The sequence below is a fragment of the Dermacentor variabilis genome, chromosome 8, assembly GCF_050947875.1.
Source record: "Dermacentor variabilis isolate Ectoservices chromosome 8, ASM5094787v1, whole genome shotgun sequence".
NCBI classification, from domain to species: Eukaryota; Metazoa; Arthropoda; class Arachnida; order Ixodida; family Ixodidae; genus Dermacentor; species Dermacentor variabilis.
Window position 1 is genome coordinate 155,619,441 of NC_134575.1, and position 14,362 is coordinate 155,633,802.

Consider the following 14,362-nt stretch of genomic DNA (forward strand, 5'->3'; position numbering starts at 1 on the left):
GAACGGCTGGCACAGTGGAGCCTAAGACTGGAAGAATATGATATCACTGTAACCTACAAGTCCGGTCGAAAACACTGCTGCCGATTGCCTATCACACGCCCCCATTGACTCACCACCGCAAGATGACGAGGATGACGACGCTTTCCTTGGCATATTAAGCGCGGAAGGCTTCACTGAACAGCAACGAGTAGACTCGGAGCTGAAAAACCTCGTTAAGTATTTGGAAGGGCACACCAACATTGTCTCTAGGGCATTTAGGTGAGGATTGTCTTCGTTCTCGCTTCAAAACAACCTACTCGTAAAGGAGAACTTCATACCAGTCCGCGCCAACTACCTTCTTGTTGTTCCCTCAGGGCTGCGTCCAGAAGTATTGCACGCCCTACATGACGATCCGACCGCTGGACACCTCAGATTCTCCCAGACACTACCGAGGATACAGGAAAGGTATTACTGTCCATGCCTGACCACCGACGTCGCCCGTTACGTAAGAACATGCCGAGACTGTCAGTGACGCAAGACACCACCAACAAGGCCAGTGGGATTACTACAGCCAATCGAGCCTCCTTGCCGACCATTTCAGCAGATCGGTATGGACTTGTAGGGACCCTTTCCGACGTCAACAACTGGAAATAAGTGGATCGTCGTTGTGAAGGACTACCTCATACGCTTCACTGAAACGAAAGCACTGCTGAAAGGTAGCGCAGCCGAAGTGGCGAAATTCTTTGTCGAGAACATCCTGCTGTGACATGGCGCCCCAGAAGTCCTCATCACCGACAGAGGAACGGCCTTTACAGTGGAGCTCACCCAAGCCATTCTGCAGTACAGCCAGACAAGGCAAAGGAGGACAATTGCCTACCACCCACAGACGAATGGTCTTACGGAGCGCCTGAATAAGACCTCGCTGATATGCTACCAATGTTCGTTGACGTCGAACACAAGATCTGGGATGCCGTCCTGCCGTACGTAACATTCGCTTATGACACGGCGGTCCAAGAAACAACACAGATCAAGCCGTTTAAGCTGGTTTACGGCAGGAACCTGACGACGACGCTCAACGCCATGCTGCTACACATCACTGACGAAGAGAACATTGACATCGCTACCTATCTTTAGCGCGCCGAAGAAGCCCAACAGCTCGCCCACCTACGGATCAAGAACCAGCAGCGTTCCAACAGCCGACACTACAACCTCCGACGACGCTTCGTCTAGTACCAGCCTGGCGACCGTGTTTGGGTTTGGACCCTGATACGCCGACGAGGACTGAGTGAGAAACTCATCATCATCATGATCAGCCTGGTTACATAAGCCCACTGCAGGGCAAAGGCCTCTCTCATACTTCTCCAACTAATGTACGGTCATGTACTAATTGTGGCCATGTTGTCCTTGCAAACTTCTTAATCTCATCCGACCACCTAACTTTCTGCCGCCCACTACTACGCTTCCCTTCCCTTAATGACTATCTGTTATCTCCCCTCCTGATTACACGTCCTGCCCATGCCCATTTATTTTTCTTGATTTCAACTAAGATGTCATTAACTCGCGTTTGTTCTGTCACCAATCTGCTTTCTTCTTATCCCCTTAACGTTACACCCATCATTCTTCTTTCCATAGCTCGTTGCGTCGTCCTCAATTTAAGTAGAACCCTTTTCGTAAGCCTCCAGATTTCTGCCCCGTAGGTGAGTACCGGTAAGACACAGCTGTTATACACTTTTCTCTTGAGGGATAATGGCAACCTGCTGTTCATGATCTGAGAATGCCTGCCAAATGCACCCCAGCCCATTCTTATTCTTCTGTTTATTTCAGTCTCATGATCCGGATCCGCCGTCACTACCTGCCCTAAGTAGATGTATTCCCTTACCACTTCCAGTGCCTCACTACCTATTGTAAATTACTGTTTTCTTCCGAGACTGTTAAACATTACATTAGTTTTCTGCAGATTAATTTTTAGACCCACTCTTCTGCTTTGCCTCTCCAGGTCAGTGAGCATGCATTGCAATTGGTCCTTTGAGTTACTAAGCAATGCAATATCATCAGCGTAACTCAAGTTACTGAGGTATTCTCCAATAACTTTTATCCCCAATTCTTCTCAATCCAGGTCTCTGAATACCACCTGTAAACACGCTGTGAATTGCATTGGAGAGATCGTATCTCCCTGCCTGACGCCTTTCTTTATTGGGATTTTGTTGCTTTCGTTATGGAGGACTATGGTGGCTGTGGAGCCGCTAATATCTTTTAGTATTTTTACAAACGGCTCGTCTACACCCTGATTTTGGAATGCCTCCATGACTGCTGAGGTTTTGACTGAATCAAACGCTTTCTCGTAATCAATGAAAGCTATATATAAGGGTTGGTGATATTACACACATTTCTCTATCACCTGATTGATAGTGTGAAAATGGTCTATTATTACGGAGTCCTGCCTAATCCATTGGTTGACGGAAGTCTAAAGTGTTCCTGATTCTATTTGCAATTATCTTAGTAAATACTTTGTAGGCAATGGGGGTATTGACACGGGGGTATATAGAGCGGGGTATTGAGACGTGTACTTGTTTGTTTTTATCGGGCGACACGTTTCACCGCCTAAAAAATGTTATCGCACAGCGCAGGATGTGCCTGCATGTATCGGAAGTTTCTGGAATGTTATCAATGCTTCTATCCGCTGTCTGTGACTGAACCTTGTGCAATCTGATTGCATGTGTGTGCGACGCGAATAATGTAGAACTTTGTGGAAGGCACGTGGGTCCCAGCGATTACTCTGGTACGTTCAACAACTGATGTATAAAAGCCAACGTGCTTGACCCGCCGATCAAATTTTGACGATCACCGACTGTGTTTGCTGTTGTTGCCGTTCTTTAAGTGTAGCCTGTTTTTGAGGGCACAAGTTCGCTGAATAAAACGCTAGTTTCATCTTTCCCATTTTGGCTGCTTTCTTCACTTCACTACCACGTGACAGTATCAAGAGTTGTAATAGCGTAATTGCAAAAGCGGTAACAGGGAAATGATTTGAAGAGTAGTTTCTGCAAGCCAAGCTAGCCATTTTACCTGTGAGTGACCCGTTTTTAATACGTAACTCCGATGACGTAATTGAATTTTTAAAGGACAACTCTGATCGAGGCTTTCAAGTCTTCTCCGTCGATGTGAAGGACCTCTACTATTCTATTCCTCACAATGACCTGCTGTCAGCTATATTGAAGAGAATTGATGAATTTGGCGCCACCCGTTTTCAAAATAATGCTGGGCTCTCTAGTAATAACTTTTTAGTATTTGTCATCAACGTTCATTACATGGAATGACGCCATCCATTTGCAGAAAAACAGAGTATGGATCGGTTTGTGCATTGCCCCGCTCCTCAGTAATTTATTCTTAGCTCGCCTAGATGTTGCCATGTCAGTGAACCTTAATCAGACTAATGTTTTCAAAATATTTCGTTATGTGGACGATGTTTTGTTTTGTATTCAGTGTTCTCCGGTTGACCTTGAGAAAAATGCGTTCTGAAGCGTCCGCGTACCTCTAGCGCAGTTCAAATCGCCCGCCCTCCGATCGAGGAGTACTGACATCATGGTCTCATAGTGACGTTGCGCCATCGGTGAGTAGAACGGCGTCCGCAGACAGCGCTACGGCTTTTCTGCGCGAAACGCGAACGCGCGGCCAGAAACAGAGCCAAGACAGAGCCGACAGCAGAGCGAAAGCGGGAGTATGGTGGCTAGCGGAAGGAGAAACGAATTACGTCCCACATTACGTCCCACGGCACAAGGAGAGTCCGTTTTCGTTAAACTATAGGCTGCGGCGAGCTCGCAGCGTGGTCGGCGTGGTCTATGAGAAGCGACGAGCCTTTTCGCACTCGCAACAGGGCATAAAAATGTGCGAATCGACGCAAAACTCGGCCTAGAAACGTGCTTCGCCACAGCCAGGGCTCAATACGACCCAAGCTGGCACGACCCAGATGTCGTTTCCCGCACCGCCACCAGGTGCCGCTACTATACCTCAAACTCCAGCGCAAGACGCCCATAAGCTGGTACTTCATTCTATGACGCTAACTTCGACGCTCGTCGCAATGGACCCTGACACCAACAGATTGGCTCGCGATGGTGGGCTCAACTTCAGCGATTTGAGCACCGACGAGCGCGACCTGCTGCTGAGGGCTCGCACTGCCGGCGTCGTTGCGTACTACGACGGCGGCCTCGACACCGGCTCTCCGGATCGGGAAAGCAACGAGGGCTTCCCACGACATCACATGGACGTGGCATTCTCGCTGCTTGTTCCAAATGAAAGTTTCGCGAGCCAGCAGAACCCTCACAGCACGACGCGATAACGAAACTACTGAAACTCCAAAGCGTGCGCGGCGCAGAGTCGAGCGCGCAGAGTCGAGCGAAAACGAAACCTTTCGAACACCCATATTATTGAAGGGTAACGTCAAAATGTTATTTTTTCTTAGAATCGAATAGACATAGACAAGTAGCATTTTTTTCCGTCTTATAATCGAATGAAATGATATTTTTAATACGAGTAGTTGAGTATTAGTAACACAAATTATGAGGAGTCCTTTCGTCATCGGGCTAGTACCGGAATGTCGCTGGGGGGTCTCAAATCGTGTCATGCATTTACCTCAATTTCTCGGTTACTAAAGCTCTGTTCGCGATTATATTGACGCCTTAGACGTTCTAGAACATTGCTCTACCACTTTAACTTGAGTTTCTGGTAACCATTAGTGTCCCTTTAACAGAAAGTGGACTTGGAACAGCCCTAAAGGTGAAACACGGAATGAAATTGATTTCATACTTTCTGCCGATCCCAGCAGAGTGCAGGATGTAGCAGTGGTAGGTAGGGTAAAGTGCAGTGATCATAGGTTAGTAAGGGCTTGGATGCACCTCCATTTGAAGAGAGAAAGGGTAAAAGTGGTCAAGAAGAAACAGGTCAACCTAGAGGCAGTAAGGGTAAAAGAAGACAAATTCAGCCTGGTACTTGCAAACACAGATGCAGCCTTAGAACAGAGAGGTGAAGATGACATAGAGGTAATGAAGCAAACCGTAACTAGGCTGGCTTCAGAGCCAGCAAATGAAGTGGGAGGCAAGGCACCAAAACAACCAGTAGGCAAGCTCTCCCAAGTAACAAAGGACCTAATAAAGAAACGACAAAGAATGAAAGTGCCCAACTCAAGAGATAAGATAGAATTCGCCGAACTGTCAAAACTGGTCAACAAGGCGAAAATAAGGTATATTCAGAACTATAACGTGAGAAAGACTGAAGAAGCCGTAAAAAATGGACGCAGCCTGAAATCAGTGAGAAGGAAACTTAGCATAGGACAAACCAAGATGTACGCACAGAAAGATAAGCAGGGTAATATCATCAGCAATTTTGAAGGTATAATAAAAGCAGCTGAAGAATTCTATACTGACCTGTACATTACCCAGAGGACTCGGGAGTACTCCATTTGAAACAATAATGAATGAATGAATGAATACAGAAAGTCCTCCTATAACTAGAGATGAGGTCAGAAGACCATTGCAAGACATGAAACGGAGAAAAGCGGCAGGAGAAGATGGAATAACAGTCGATTTAACCAAAGTTGGAGGAGACATAATGCAAGAAAAACTGGCGGCTCTCCATACGAAATGTCTGTCGACTGCAAGGGTCCCAGAAAACTGGAACAATGCAAACATTATGCTAATGCACCAAAAGGGCGATGTTAAAGAACAAAAAAATTATAGGCCCATTAGATTACTCTCAGTATTATATAAAATTTTTACCAAAATAATCTCCAATAGAATAAGGACAACACTGGAATTTAGTCAACCAAGGGAGCAGGCTGGCTTCAGAAAGAAATACTGCACAATGGATCACATCAATGTCATTAACCAGGTTATCGAGAAATCCGCAGAGTACAATAAGCCTCTCTATATGGCTTTCATAGATTACGAAAAAGGATTTGATTCAGTAGAGATACCAGCAGACATAGAGGCATTGCGTAATCAAGGTGTACAGATTGCTTACGTAAATACCCTAGAAAATATCTATGCAGATTCCACAGCCACCTTAATTCTACACAAAAAAAGTAGAAAGATACCTATAAAGCAAGGGGTCAGACTAGGGGAGACAATCTCTCCAATGCTATTCACTGCGTGCTTAGAAGTATTCAAGCTATTAAACTGAGCAGGCTTAAGAGTAAAGATTGACAGTGAACACCTCAACAACCTTCGGTTTGCCGATGACATTGTTCTATTCAGCAACAATGGAGACGAGTTACAACAAATGATTCAGGACCTTAACAGGGAGAGTGTAAGAGTGGGACTGAAGATTAATATGCAGAAGACAAAGATAATGATAAATCCCCTGGCAAGGGAACAAGAGTTCAAGATCGCAAGTCAGCCTCTAGAGTCTGTGGAGGAGTATGTTTACCTAGGTCAACTAATCACAGGGAACCCGGACAATCAGAAAACAATTCACAGAAGAATAAAAATGGGTTGGATCGCGTACGGCAGACATCGTGAGCTCCTGAATGGGAGCTTACTATTATCATTCAAAAGCACAGAATACAATCAGTGCATTTTATCGGGGCTGACATACGGCGCAGAGACTTGGTGGCTGACAAAGAAGCTTGAGAACAAGTTAAGGACCGCACAAAGAGCGATGGAACGAAGAATGCTAGGCATAACTTTAAGAGACAGAAAGAGAGCACTTTGGATCAGAGAGCAAATGGGCATAGACGATATTCTAATAGACATTAAGAGAAAAAAATGGCACTGGGCAGGCCATGTAATGCGCAGACTAGACAACCGTTGGACAATTAGGGTAACAGAATGGGTACCAAGAGAAGGGAAGCACAGTAGAGGACGGCAGAAGACTAGATGGAGTGACGAAATAAAAAAATTTGCGGGTGCTATTTGAAATCGGCTGGCGCAGGTCAGGGGTAATTGGAGATCGCAGGGAGAGGCCTTCGTCCTGCAGTGGACATGAATAGGCTGATGATGATGATGATACAGTTGAATCTCGATAATTTGAACTTGCTCTTTAAGTATTTGTGCATCACAGCACAATGTAAAAACAGTGTGAGGTGTGAAATCGAGGCGCACCAGCACACAGCGAGCGAGGGAGAAAGCTAAACTTCAGGGAGCGGGCTAAGCTGGTGCTGGGCCGGCTGGGCTGGTGGGGCTGGTGGTGCCAGCGCGACAATAGCCGAAGCTGGGGGAGTTATGAGGGAGTTGAGAGAGAGGGCAAGGGGAGCATAGTTGCGAAGAAGGGTGGGAGGTAACCGGATTTGCTTTCCCACCCGCTCGATGGATGGCGCTAATTACCTCTGCCCCCTAAACTGCCACCTGAGACGGCCGCCGAAGACTGCCACCGAAGCAACGGAGTTGTCGAGGCTGGACTGGGCCTCTACCACTGCCTTCCCTCTGTGTGCTCACGTGCTTTTTCCTTCGTCTGCTGACAGACGGGCATTGTGTTTACGTTCTTCGTCCTGTGTCCTGAATGTGTCTTATCAAGGTGACGAAGTTGTTGCCACTGATCATAATCATGTTGGTGTGCTCCCTTCCGTTGCGGCGTCGCCCCATTTAAGAGACAAGGAGAATGAAGTACTCAGTGTCGGCTTCGTGTCATCCTATTCAGAGTCTGTCTTGTCGTACAGGATCGGATACGACACACAGTCTCCAACAACCTTTTCATTGGGATGCTTTGGTTTAGACTCGTGGTTGCAAAAAAACGAGCACAAATGAGACCAAACCAAGCCAATCAAAGCTGACACGAGCAGACAATAGTGTGAAACAAGCGGTCCAGCTGAATCAGACACGAGTACGAAGAGAGCAGTCGGGTGGGTCTGTATGACACGTTTCCTGCATGTACATTACTGTAGGGGCTACTCTCATTGGTCTCCTCCACTTGTGGCTTGCTTGTTGCCACTGCGAGCCACAAAAAATCGGCCCAGGACCAATCTCTCACGTGGCACGTGTTTTGCCGCTAGTGTGGCTGGGGCATTACAGCGTGACGCAGAAATAGTGACCTTGCCATTTGAGAGAGAATGAAATTTGCGCTACATCTTTTTCTTTTTTTGCACGCGGCATTGAGGGATCTCTCCTAAGCTTTTCCTCTATGATGGGGTCAGAGCAATGCTGGTCGGAGGCATTGCCGCATGATTTGCCGCGCTGCTGAGAGCATTGTCAGAGCATGGTATGTTTGAATGAACCAATACAAATGCTTGCATGTACTGGGCGTTTTCACCCATTGGTATAAGCATAACTTCTATAAATATTTAGGTCTTCATATGACATCTAATCTATGTTTGTCTTTGTATGTTGAGAAAATAATTAACAACACTAATTGCATGTTAGGTTACTTATGCCATAACTTTTCAGCAGCTCCTTCAACTTTAAAGCTCTTGTTGTATAAAACACTCATTCGATCTAAATTAGAATACAGTCGAATCCCGGCAAAATGAAGTCCACCTCAACGAAATTTTCGCCACAACAAATACTCTTTCATTTCCCATCAATGTCCCATAGAACAGAATGCATTGAAATTCTTTCCAAAACGAATTACTTTGCGGACACATTTTCACTTCAATGAAGTTTTACTGAACAGATGTAAAATTATTTAAACTGTAGCTCATCAAAACCCCTAAAACTATTTTTTCATCATCATACCTGGCTGTGAAGCAGCGCAATGACACGGACACAGTGAAGAAACACAAGAAAAGACGACACACTTTTTTTGTGTGTCTTCACATAATACGAAAGTGTTAAGGGCCCCGTGTCGCAGAAAATTAGGTGGCAGCACCCCCCGTCCAGTGTCGGACGTTGTTTGGAAAAAAAAAAATTCGACCAACCCATACCCGGGCTTTCCATGTGGCGCAAGGAAGCTAATGAACTAATTTAATTTTTCAAGATAACATGCGAAGAAAAATCTGAAGTACGACTTACAACCTACAGATATGATCGCGACAGATTGAAATTTGACAAGAAAACATAATACTGTTAGATGAAAACTCAAAGAAACCCCTTTTCCAGCAATTCACCATTTATAGACTGGCCACAGCATCCGCCCTTTGCGTGCGCCCAACAATCTCGGGGGCCATGGTTCCTTGCAACACCTCCGGATGGCACTCACCTCCCCCGCATCGCGGGCAACACAAGAGGCCACGTTTCTACCAGAAAGCCTGCCTTTGCGCATAGCGTTCGCGACCAGCATTTCCCGTTAAACATTACGGTTACATACGCTCCAGTTGCCGGGAAGCGTGAGAAGCAGTCAGGGATCTTTGAATGCTATCAAATTCCACTCTTAACTCTATTGTTACCGCGAGAAAATGGCAGTTCCTTAATAGGTCTTGGTAAAAAATTATTTACCACTACAAATAATATTCCAGTACACAGTGCTGAACAGCATATTATGCATAATGAAGTGCTCTTTCCGAAAACATCTGTTTTTGAACAAAAAATTTATTAGGTAAAACAAAAATTCCAGGAAGTGCCATTTTTGCTGCCAGTCGATAAAAACAATAAGAAAAAAAAAAGAACATGATATCTACAAAAATATTAATATCAAAGAAAATACAGAATATACATTTCAAAGATTAATAACCCAGGTATAGTGTCTGCAAAAATAAACGTTCAGTACACCGCCGATCTTCGGATATAAAAAAGTAACTAAGACCAGTTCATCGCTCATGCCATGCGGTGAAGCATTCCTGGATGTTGTGAAGCATAGGTGCACTCCACATGTTTCCGCAAAACATATGGTTTTTGTTCAACTGTGTGGTCCTCGTAACACATGTTGCAGTTCCACCTTTCGGCATCTTCTGAGGATGGTCCAATGAGAAGTCCAAGGAACGTACTTCACCTGTTTGTCCTAAGTCATGCACCTCTTCCAAAACTGAATGCTTTCAGTGTAGCCAGGCAATTACAAGATTATGCATCCACGAATATCTGTTTGCATTTTTGCACATTTTCTTTATCGCCTCTGCGGAGAAGAACAGTAGAACGAAATATCACGCCATTGTAAACCGCCTTGCGCTGATTCGAAGTGTTGGGGCGAGATGTGATATGGGATGCCTGCTGGGCGTGAATGGAAGTTTCCTTGCAGCCGATGGCAGCACATCATAACTAAGTGAAGTATGCACCCTGAAGATAATCAGTAGAGCCGTGAGGTCGTGAGAAAAGATCGGCAGATAAGTGCGCACAAGGAAGGAGACCACTCAAGGCCAAAAAGGAAACTCACCAGTGAACAGCTGCGGATGTCCTCATGCTGACTCAAAACATTGTCGCCGTCAGAGCTTGAATCTGCTTTACTGTTACCTTTGGAATCATAACTAAGTCTGTGAAAATTGCAACAACACCGGAGCGTCAAAATTTAAACCAATTCTGGAAGAGCAGTGCCTGTACTAACTACTGGATGGCCTTATATGGATAAGGAATATATGGATAAGGAATATATGGAAACGGCTCCAATAAGTCGAAACTGGCGCTTTGAAGCATCGTTCACCGGTGATCAATTTGAATAGGCGTGGTAACGAAAGAGTTGAAGGTGAAGCTTAAGCGTCCTCCATCTTTTTGGTTAGGAAAATGCTGCACGTAAAATAACATATGCACAATAATTTTATCTTTATAACATTTGCAATTACTAATTTCTTACAAAGTTTCATGAAAATGGCTTCGGTGTACAACACCAATTACTATACGAAGTAGCGGTTGCGAGGTAAAATCCCGGTTGGGTGTGACGAGGCGTTCGGGCGATGCACACTTGACAATGAACGCCTGCATGCCATTTGGTCATTGTTTCTCGAAGCTGTTGGATCGTACATCGAAGCTGATGTACATTCCAACGAGTACATCCAATCCGACTCGCGCATGGTGGTGCACAAAGAATTGCAAGACCAAGAAATCCTGAAGAGCGTCCGGGAAGACCGTTTCGTCGGACAAAGATGAAACATCCGTGCAATGTGAGCCCAGACCACCGACTACATCGCAGGTCATGGACGGATTCCATAATATCAACCGCTCCATCGGGCCCCAAAATGAGGCGGAGGCAATGGCTCTGCAGGCAGCATGCGAGAATGGTGCTGTGTCGTCGCTCGGCATGAAGCACAAGCAAGCTACGCGGACAGATTTTTGGAATGAAAGCTTGCTTTTTGTGTCAGCGAGTCACGTGCTGCCTATGTATTTGATAATATCATGACAACAAATTTCCGCGACAACGGAATTTTGCACGTGCCCCATTAATTTCGTTGTAGCGGGATTCAACTGTGCGCCACTCCAGTCTGGAATCCAAGCATTAACAATTTGGTTACTTCACTAGAAATAGTACAGAATCGTTCTGCTAACTTCACCTGTTCCTGTTATAACTGCACTGCCAGTATCATCATCAGCAGCAGCCTGGTTACAACCACTGCAGGGCAAAGGCCTCTCCCATACTTCTCTAACCACCCCGGTCATGTACTAATAGTGGCCATATTGTCCCTGCACACTTCTTAATATCATCCGGCCACTTAACTTTATGCCATTCCCTGCTACGCTTACCTTCCCTTGGAGTCCAGTCCGCAACCGTTACTGGCCATCGGTTATCTTCCCTCCTCATTACATGTCCTGCCCATGCCCATTTCTTTTTCTTGATTTCAACCAAGATGTCATCAACTCGTGTTTGTTCCCTCACCCAATCTGCTCTTTTCTTATCCCTTAACATTACACCCATCATTCTTCTTTCCATAGCCCGTTGCGTCGTCCTCAATTTAAGTAGAACCCTTTTTGTAAGCCTCCGGGTTTCTGCCCCGTAGGTGAGTACTGGTAAGATATAGCTATTATACACTTTTCTCTTGAGGGATAGTGGCAACCTGCTGTTCATGATCACAGAATACCTGCCAAACGCACCCCAGCCCATTCTTATTCTTATTATTTCAGTCTCATGATTCAGATCCGCGGTCACTACCTGCCTTAAGTAGATGTATTCCCTTACCACTTTCAGCGCCTCGCTACCTATTATAAACTGCTGTTCTCTTCTGAGACTATTAAACATTACTTTAGTTTTCTGCAGATTAATTTTTAGACCCACTCTTCTGCTTTGCCTCTCCAGGTCAGTGAGCATGCATTGCAATTGGTCCTTTGAGTTACTAAGCAATGCAATATCATCAGCGTAACTCAAGTTACTGAGGTATTCTCCAATAACTTTTATCCCCAATTCTTCTCAATCCAGGTCTCTGAATACCACCTGTAAACACGCTGTGAATTGCATTGGAGAGATCGTATCTCCCTGCCTGACGCCTTTCTTTATTGGGATTTTGTTGCTTTCGTTATGGAGGACTATGGTGGCTGTGGAGCCGCTAATATCTTTCAGTATTTTTACATACGGCTCGTCTACACCCTGATATTGGAATGCCTCCATGACTGCTGAGGTTTTGACTGAATCAAACGCTTTCTCGTAATCAATGAAAGCTATATATAAGGGTTGGGGATATTACACACATTTCTCTATCACCTGATTGATAGTGTGGATATGGTCTATTGTTGAGTAGCCTTTACGAAATCCTGCCTGATCCTTTGGTTGACAGAAGCCTAAGGTGTTCTTGATTCTATTTGCGATTACCTTAGTAAATACTTTGTAGGCAACGGTCAGTAAGCTGACTGGTCTATAATTTTTCAAATCTTTGGCGTCCCCTTTCTTATGGATTAGGATTATGTTAGCGTTCTTCCAAGATTTTGGTACGCTCGAGGTCATGAGGCATTGTGTATACAGGGTGGCCAGTTTTTCTAGAACAATCTGCCCACCATCCTTGAACAAATCTGCTGTTACCTGATCCTCCCCAGCTGCCTTCCCCCTTTGCATAGCTTCAAGGCTTTCGTTACTTTTTCCGGCGTTACTTGCAGGATTTTAAATTCCTCTAGACTATTCTCTCTTCCATTGTCATTGTAGGTGCTACTGGTACTGTATAAATCTCTATAGAACTCCTCAGCCACTTGAACTATCTCATCCATATTGGTAATGATATTGCCGGCTTTGTTTCTTAACGCATACATCTGATTCTTGCCTATTCCTAGTTTCTTCTTCACTGCTTTTAGGCTTCCTTCGTTCCTGAGGGCATGTTCAATTCTATCCATATTATACTTCCTTATGTCAGCTGTCTTACGCTTGTTGATTAACTTGGAAAGTTCTGCCAGTTCTATTCTAGCTGTAGGGTTAGAGTCTTTCATACATTGGCGTTTCTTGATCAGATCTTTTGTCTCCTGCGAAAGCTTACTGGTATCCTGTCTAACGGAGTTACCACTGACTTCTATTGCACACTCCTTAATGATGCCCATAAGATTGTCGTTCATTGCTTCAACACTAAGGTCCTCTTCCTGAGTTAAAGCCGAATACCTGTTCTGTAGCTTGATCTGGGATTCTTCTATTTTCTCTCTTACCGCTAACTCATTGATTGGCTTCTTATGTACCAGTTTCTTCTGTTCCCTCCTCAAGTCTAGGTTAATTCGAGTTCTTAACATCCTATGGTCACTGCAGCGCACCTTGTCGAGCACGTCCGCATCTTTTATGATGCCAGGGTTAGCGCAGGGTATGAGGTCTATTTCATTTCTAGTCTCGCCATTCTGGCTCCTCCATGTCCACTTTCGGCTATCCCACTTGCGGAAGAAGGTATTCATTATCCCCATATTATTCTGTTCTGCAAATTCTACTAATAACTCTCCCCTGCTATTGCTAAAGCCTATGCCATACTCCCCCACTGACTTGTCTCCAGCCTGCTTCTTGCCTACCCTGGCATTGAAGTCGCCCATCAGTATAGTGTATTTTGTTTTCACTCTATCCACAGCCGATTCCACGTCTTCATAGAAGCTTTCGACTTCCTGGTCATCATGAATGTATGTAGGGGCGTAGACTTGTACGACCTTCATTTTGTTCCTCTTATTAAGTTTCACAACAAGACCTGCCACCCTCTCGTTAATGCTATAGAATTCCTGTATGTTACCAGCTAGTATATCCTTAATAATCAGGAATCTGACTCCTAGTTCTCGTCTCTCCGCTAAGCCCCGGTAGCACAGGACGTGCTTGCCTTTTAGTACTGTATATGCTGCTTTTGTCCTCCTAACTTCACTGAGCCCTATTATATACCATTTACTGCCCCCTAATTCCCCCAATAGCCCTGCTAGACTCGCCTCACTAAATCACGTTCTAGCATTAAACATTGCCAGGTTGAGATTCCAATGGCGGCCTGTCTGGAGCCAGTGATTCTTAGCACCCTCTGCTGCATCACAGGTCTGACTGCCACTGTGGTCAATTGCTTCGCAGCCGCTGGGGACTGAGGGCCGGGGTTTGATTGTTGTGTTCACATAGGAGGTAGTGGCCAAGTACTGCACCAGGGTGGCCAATCTTGCTCTGGTGAGGGAGTGCG

At 45.2% G+C, this 14,362-nt stretch overlaps 1 protein-coding gene across 7 annotated transcripts in view; it reads right to left on the minus strand.

Moving 5' to 3' along the window:
* Positions 1-14,362, minus strand: part of LOC142590689 (nuclear distribution protein nudE-like 1) — a 400,224-nt gene that overhangs the window by 95,574 nt on the left and 290,288 nt on the right. The window lies entirely within an intron of this gene.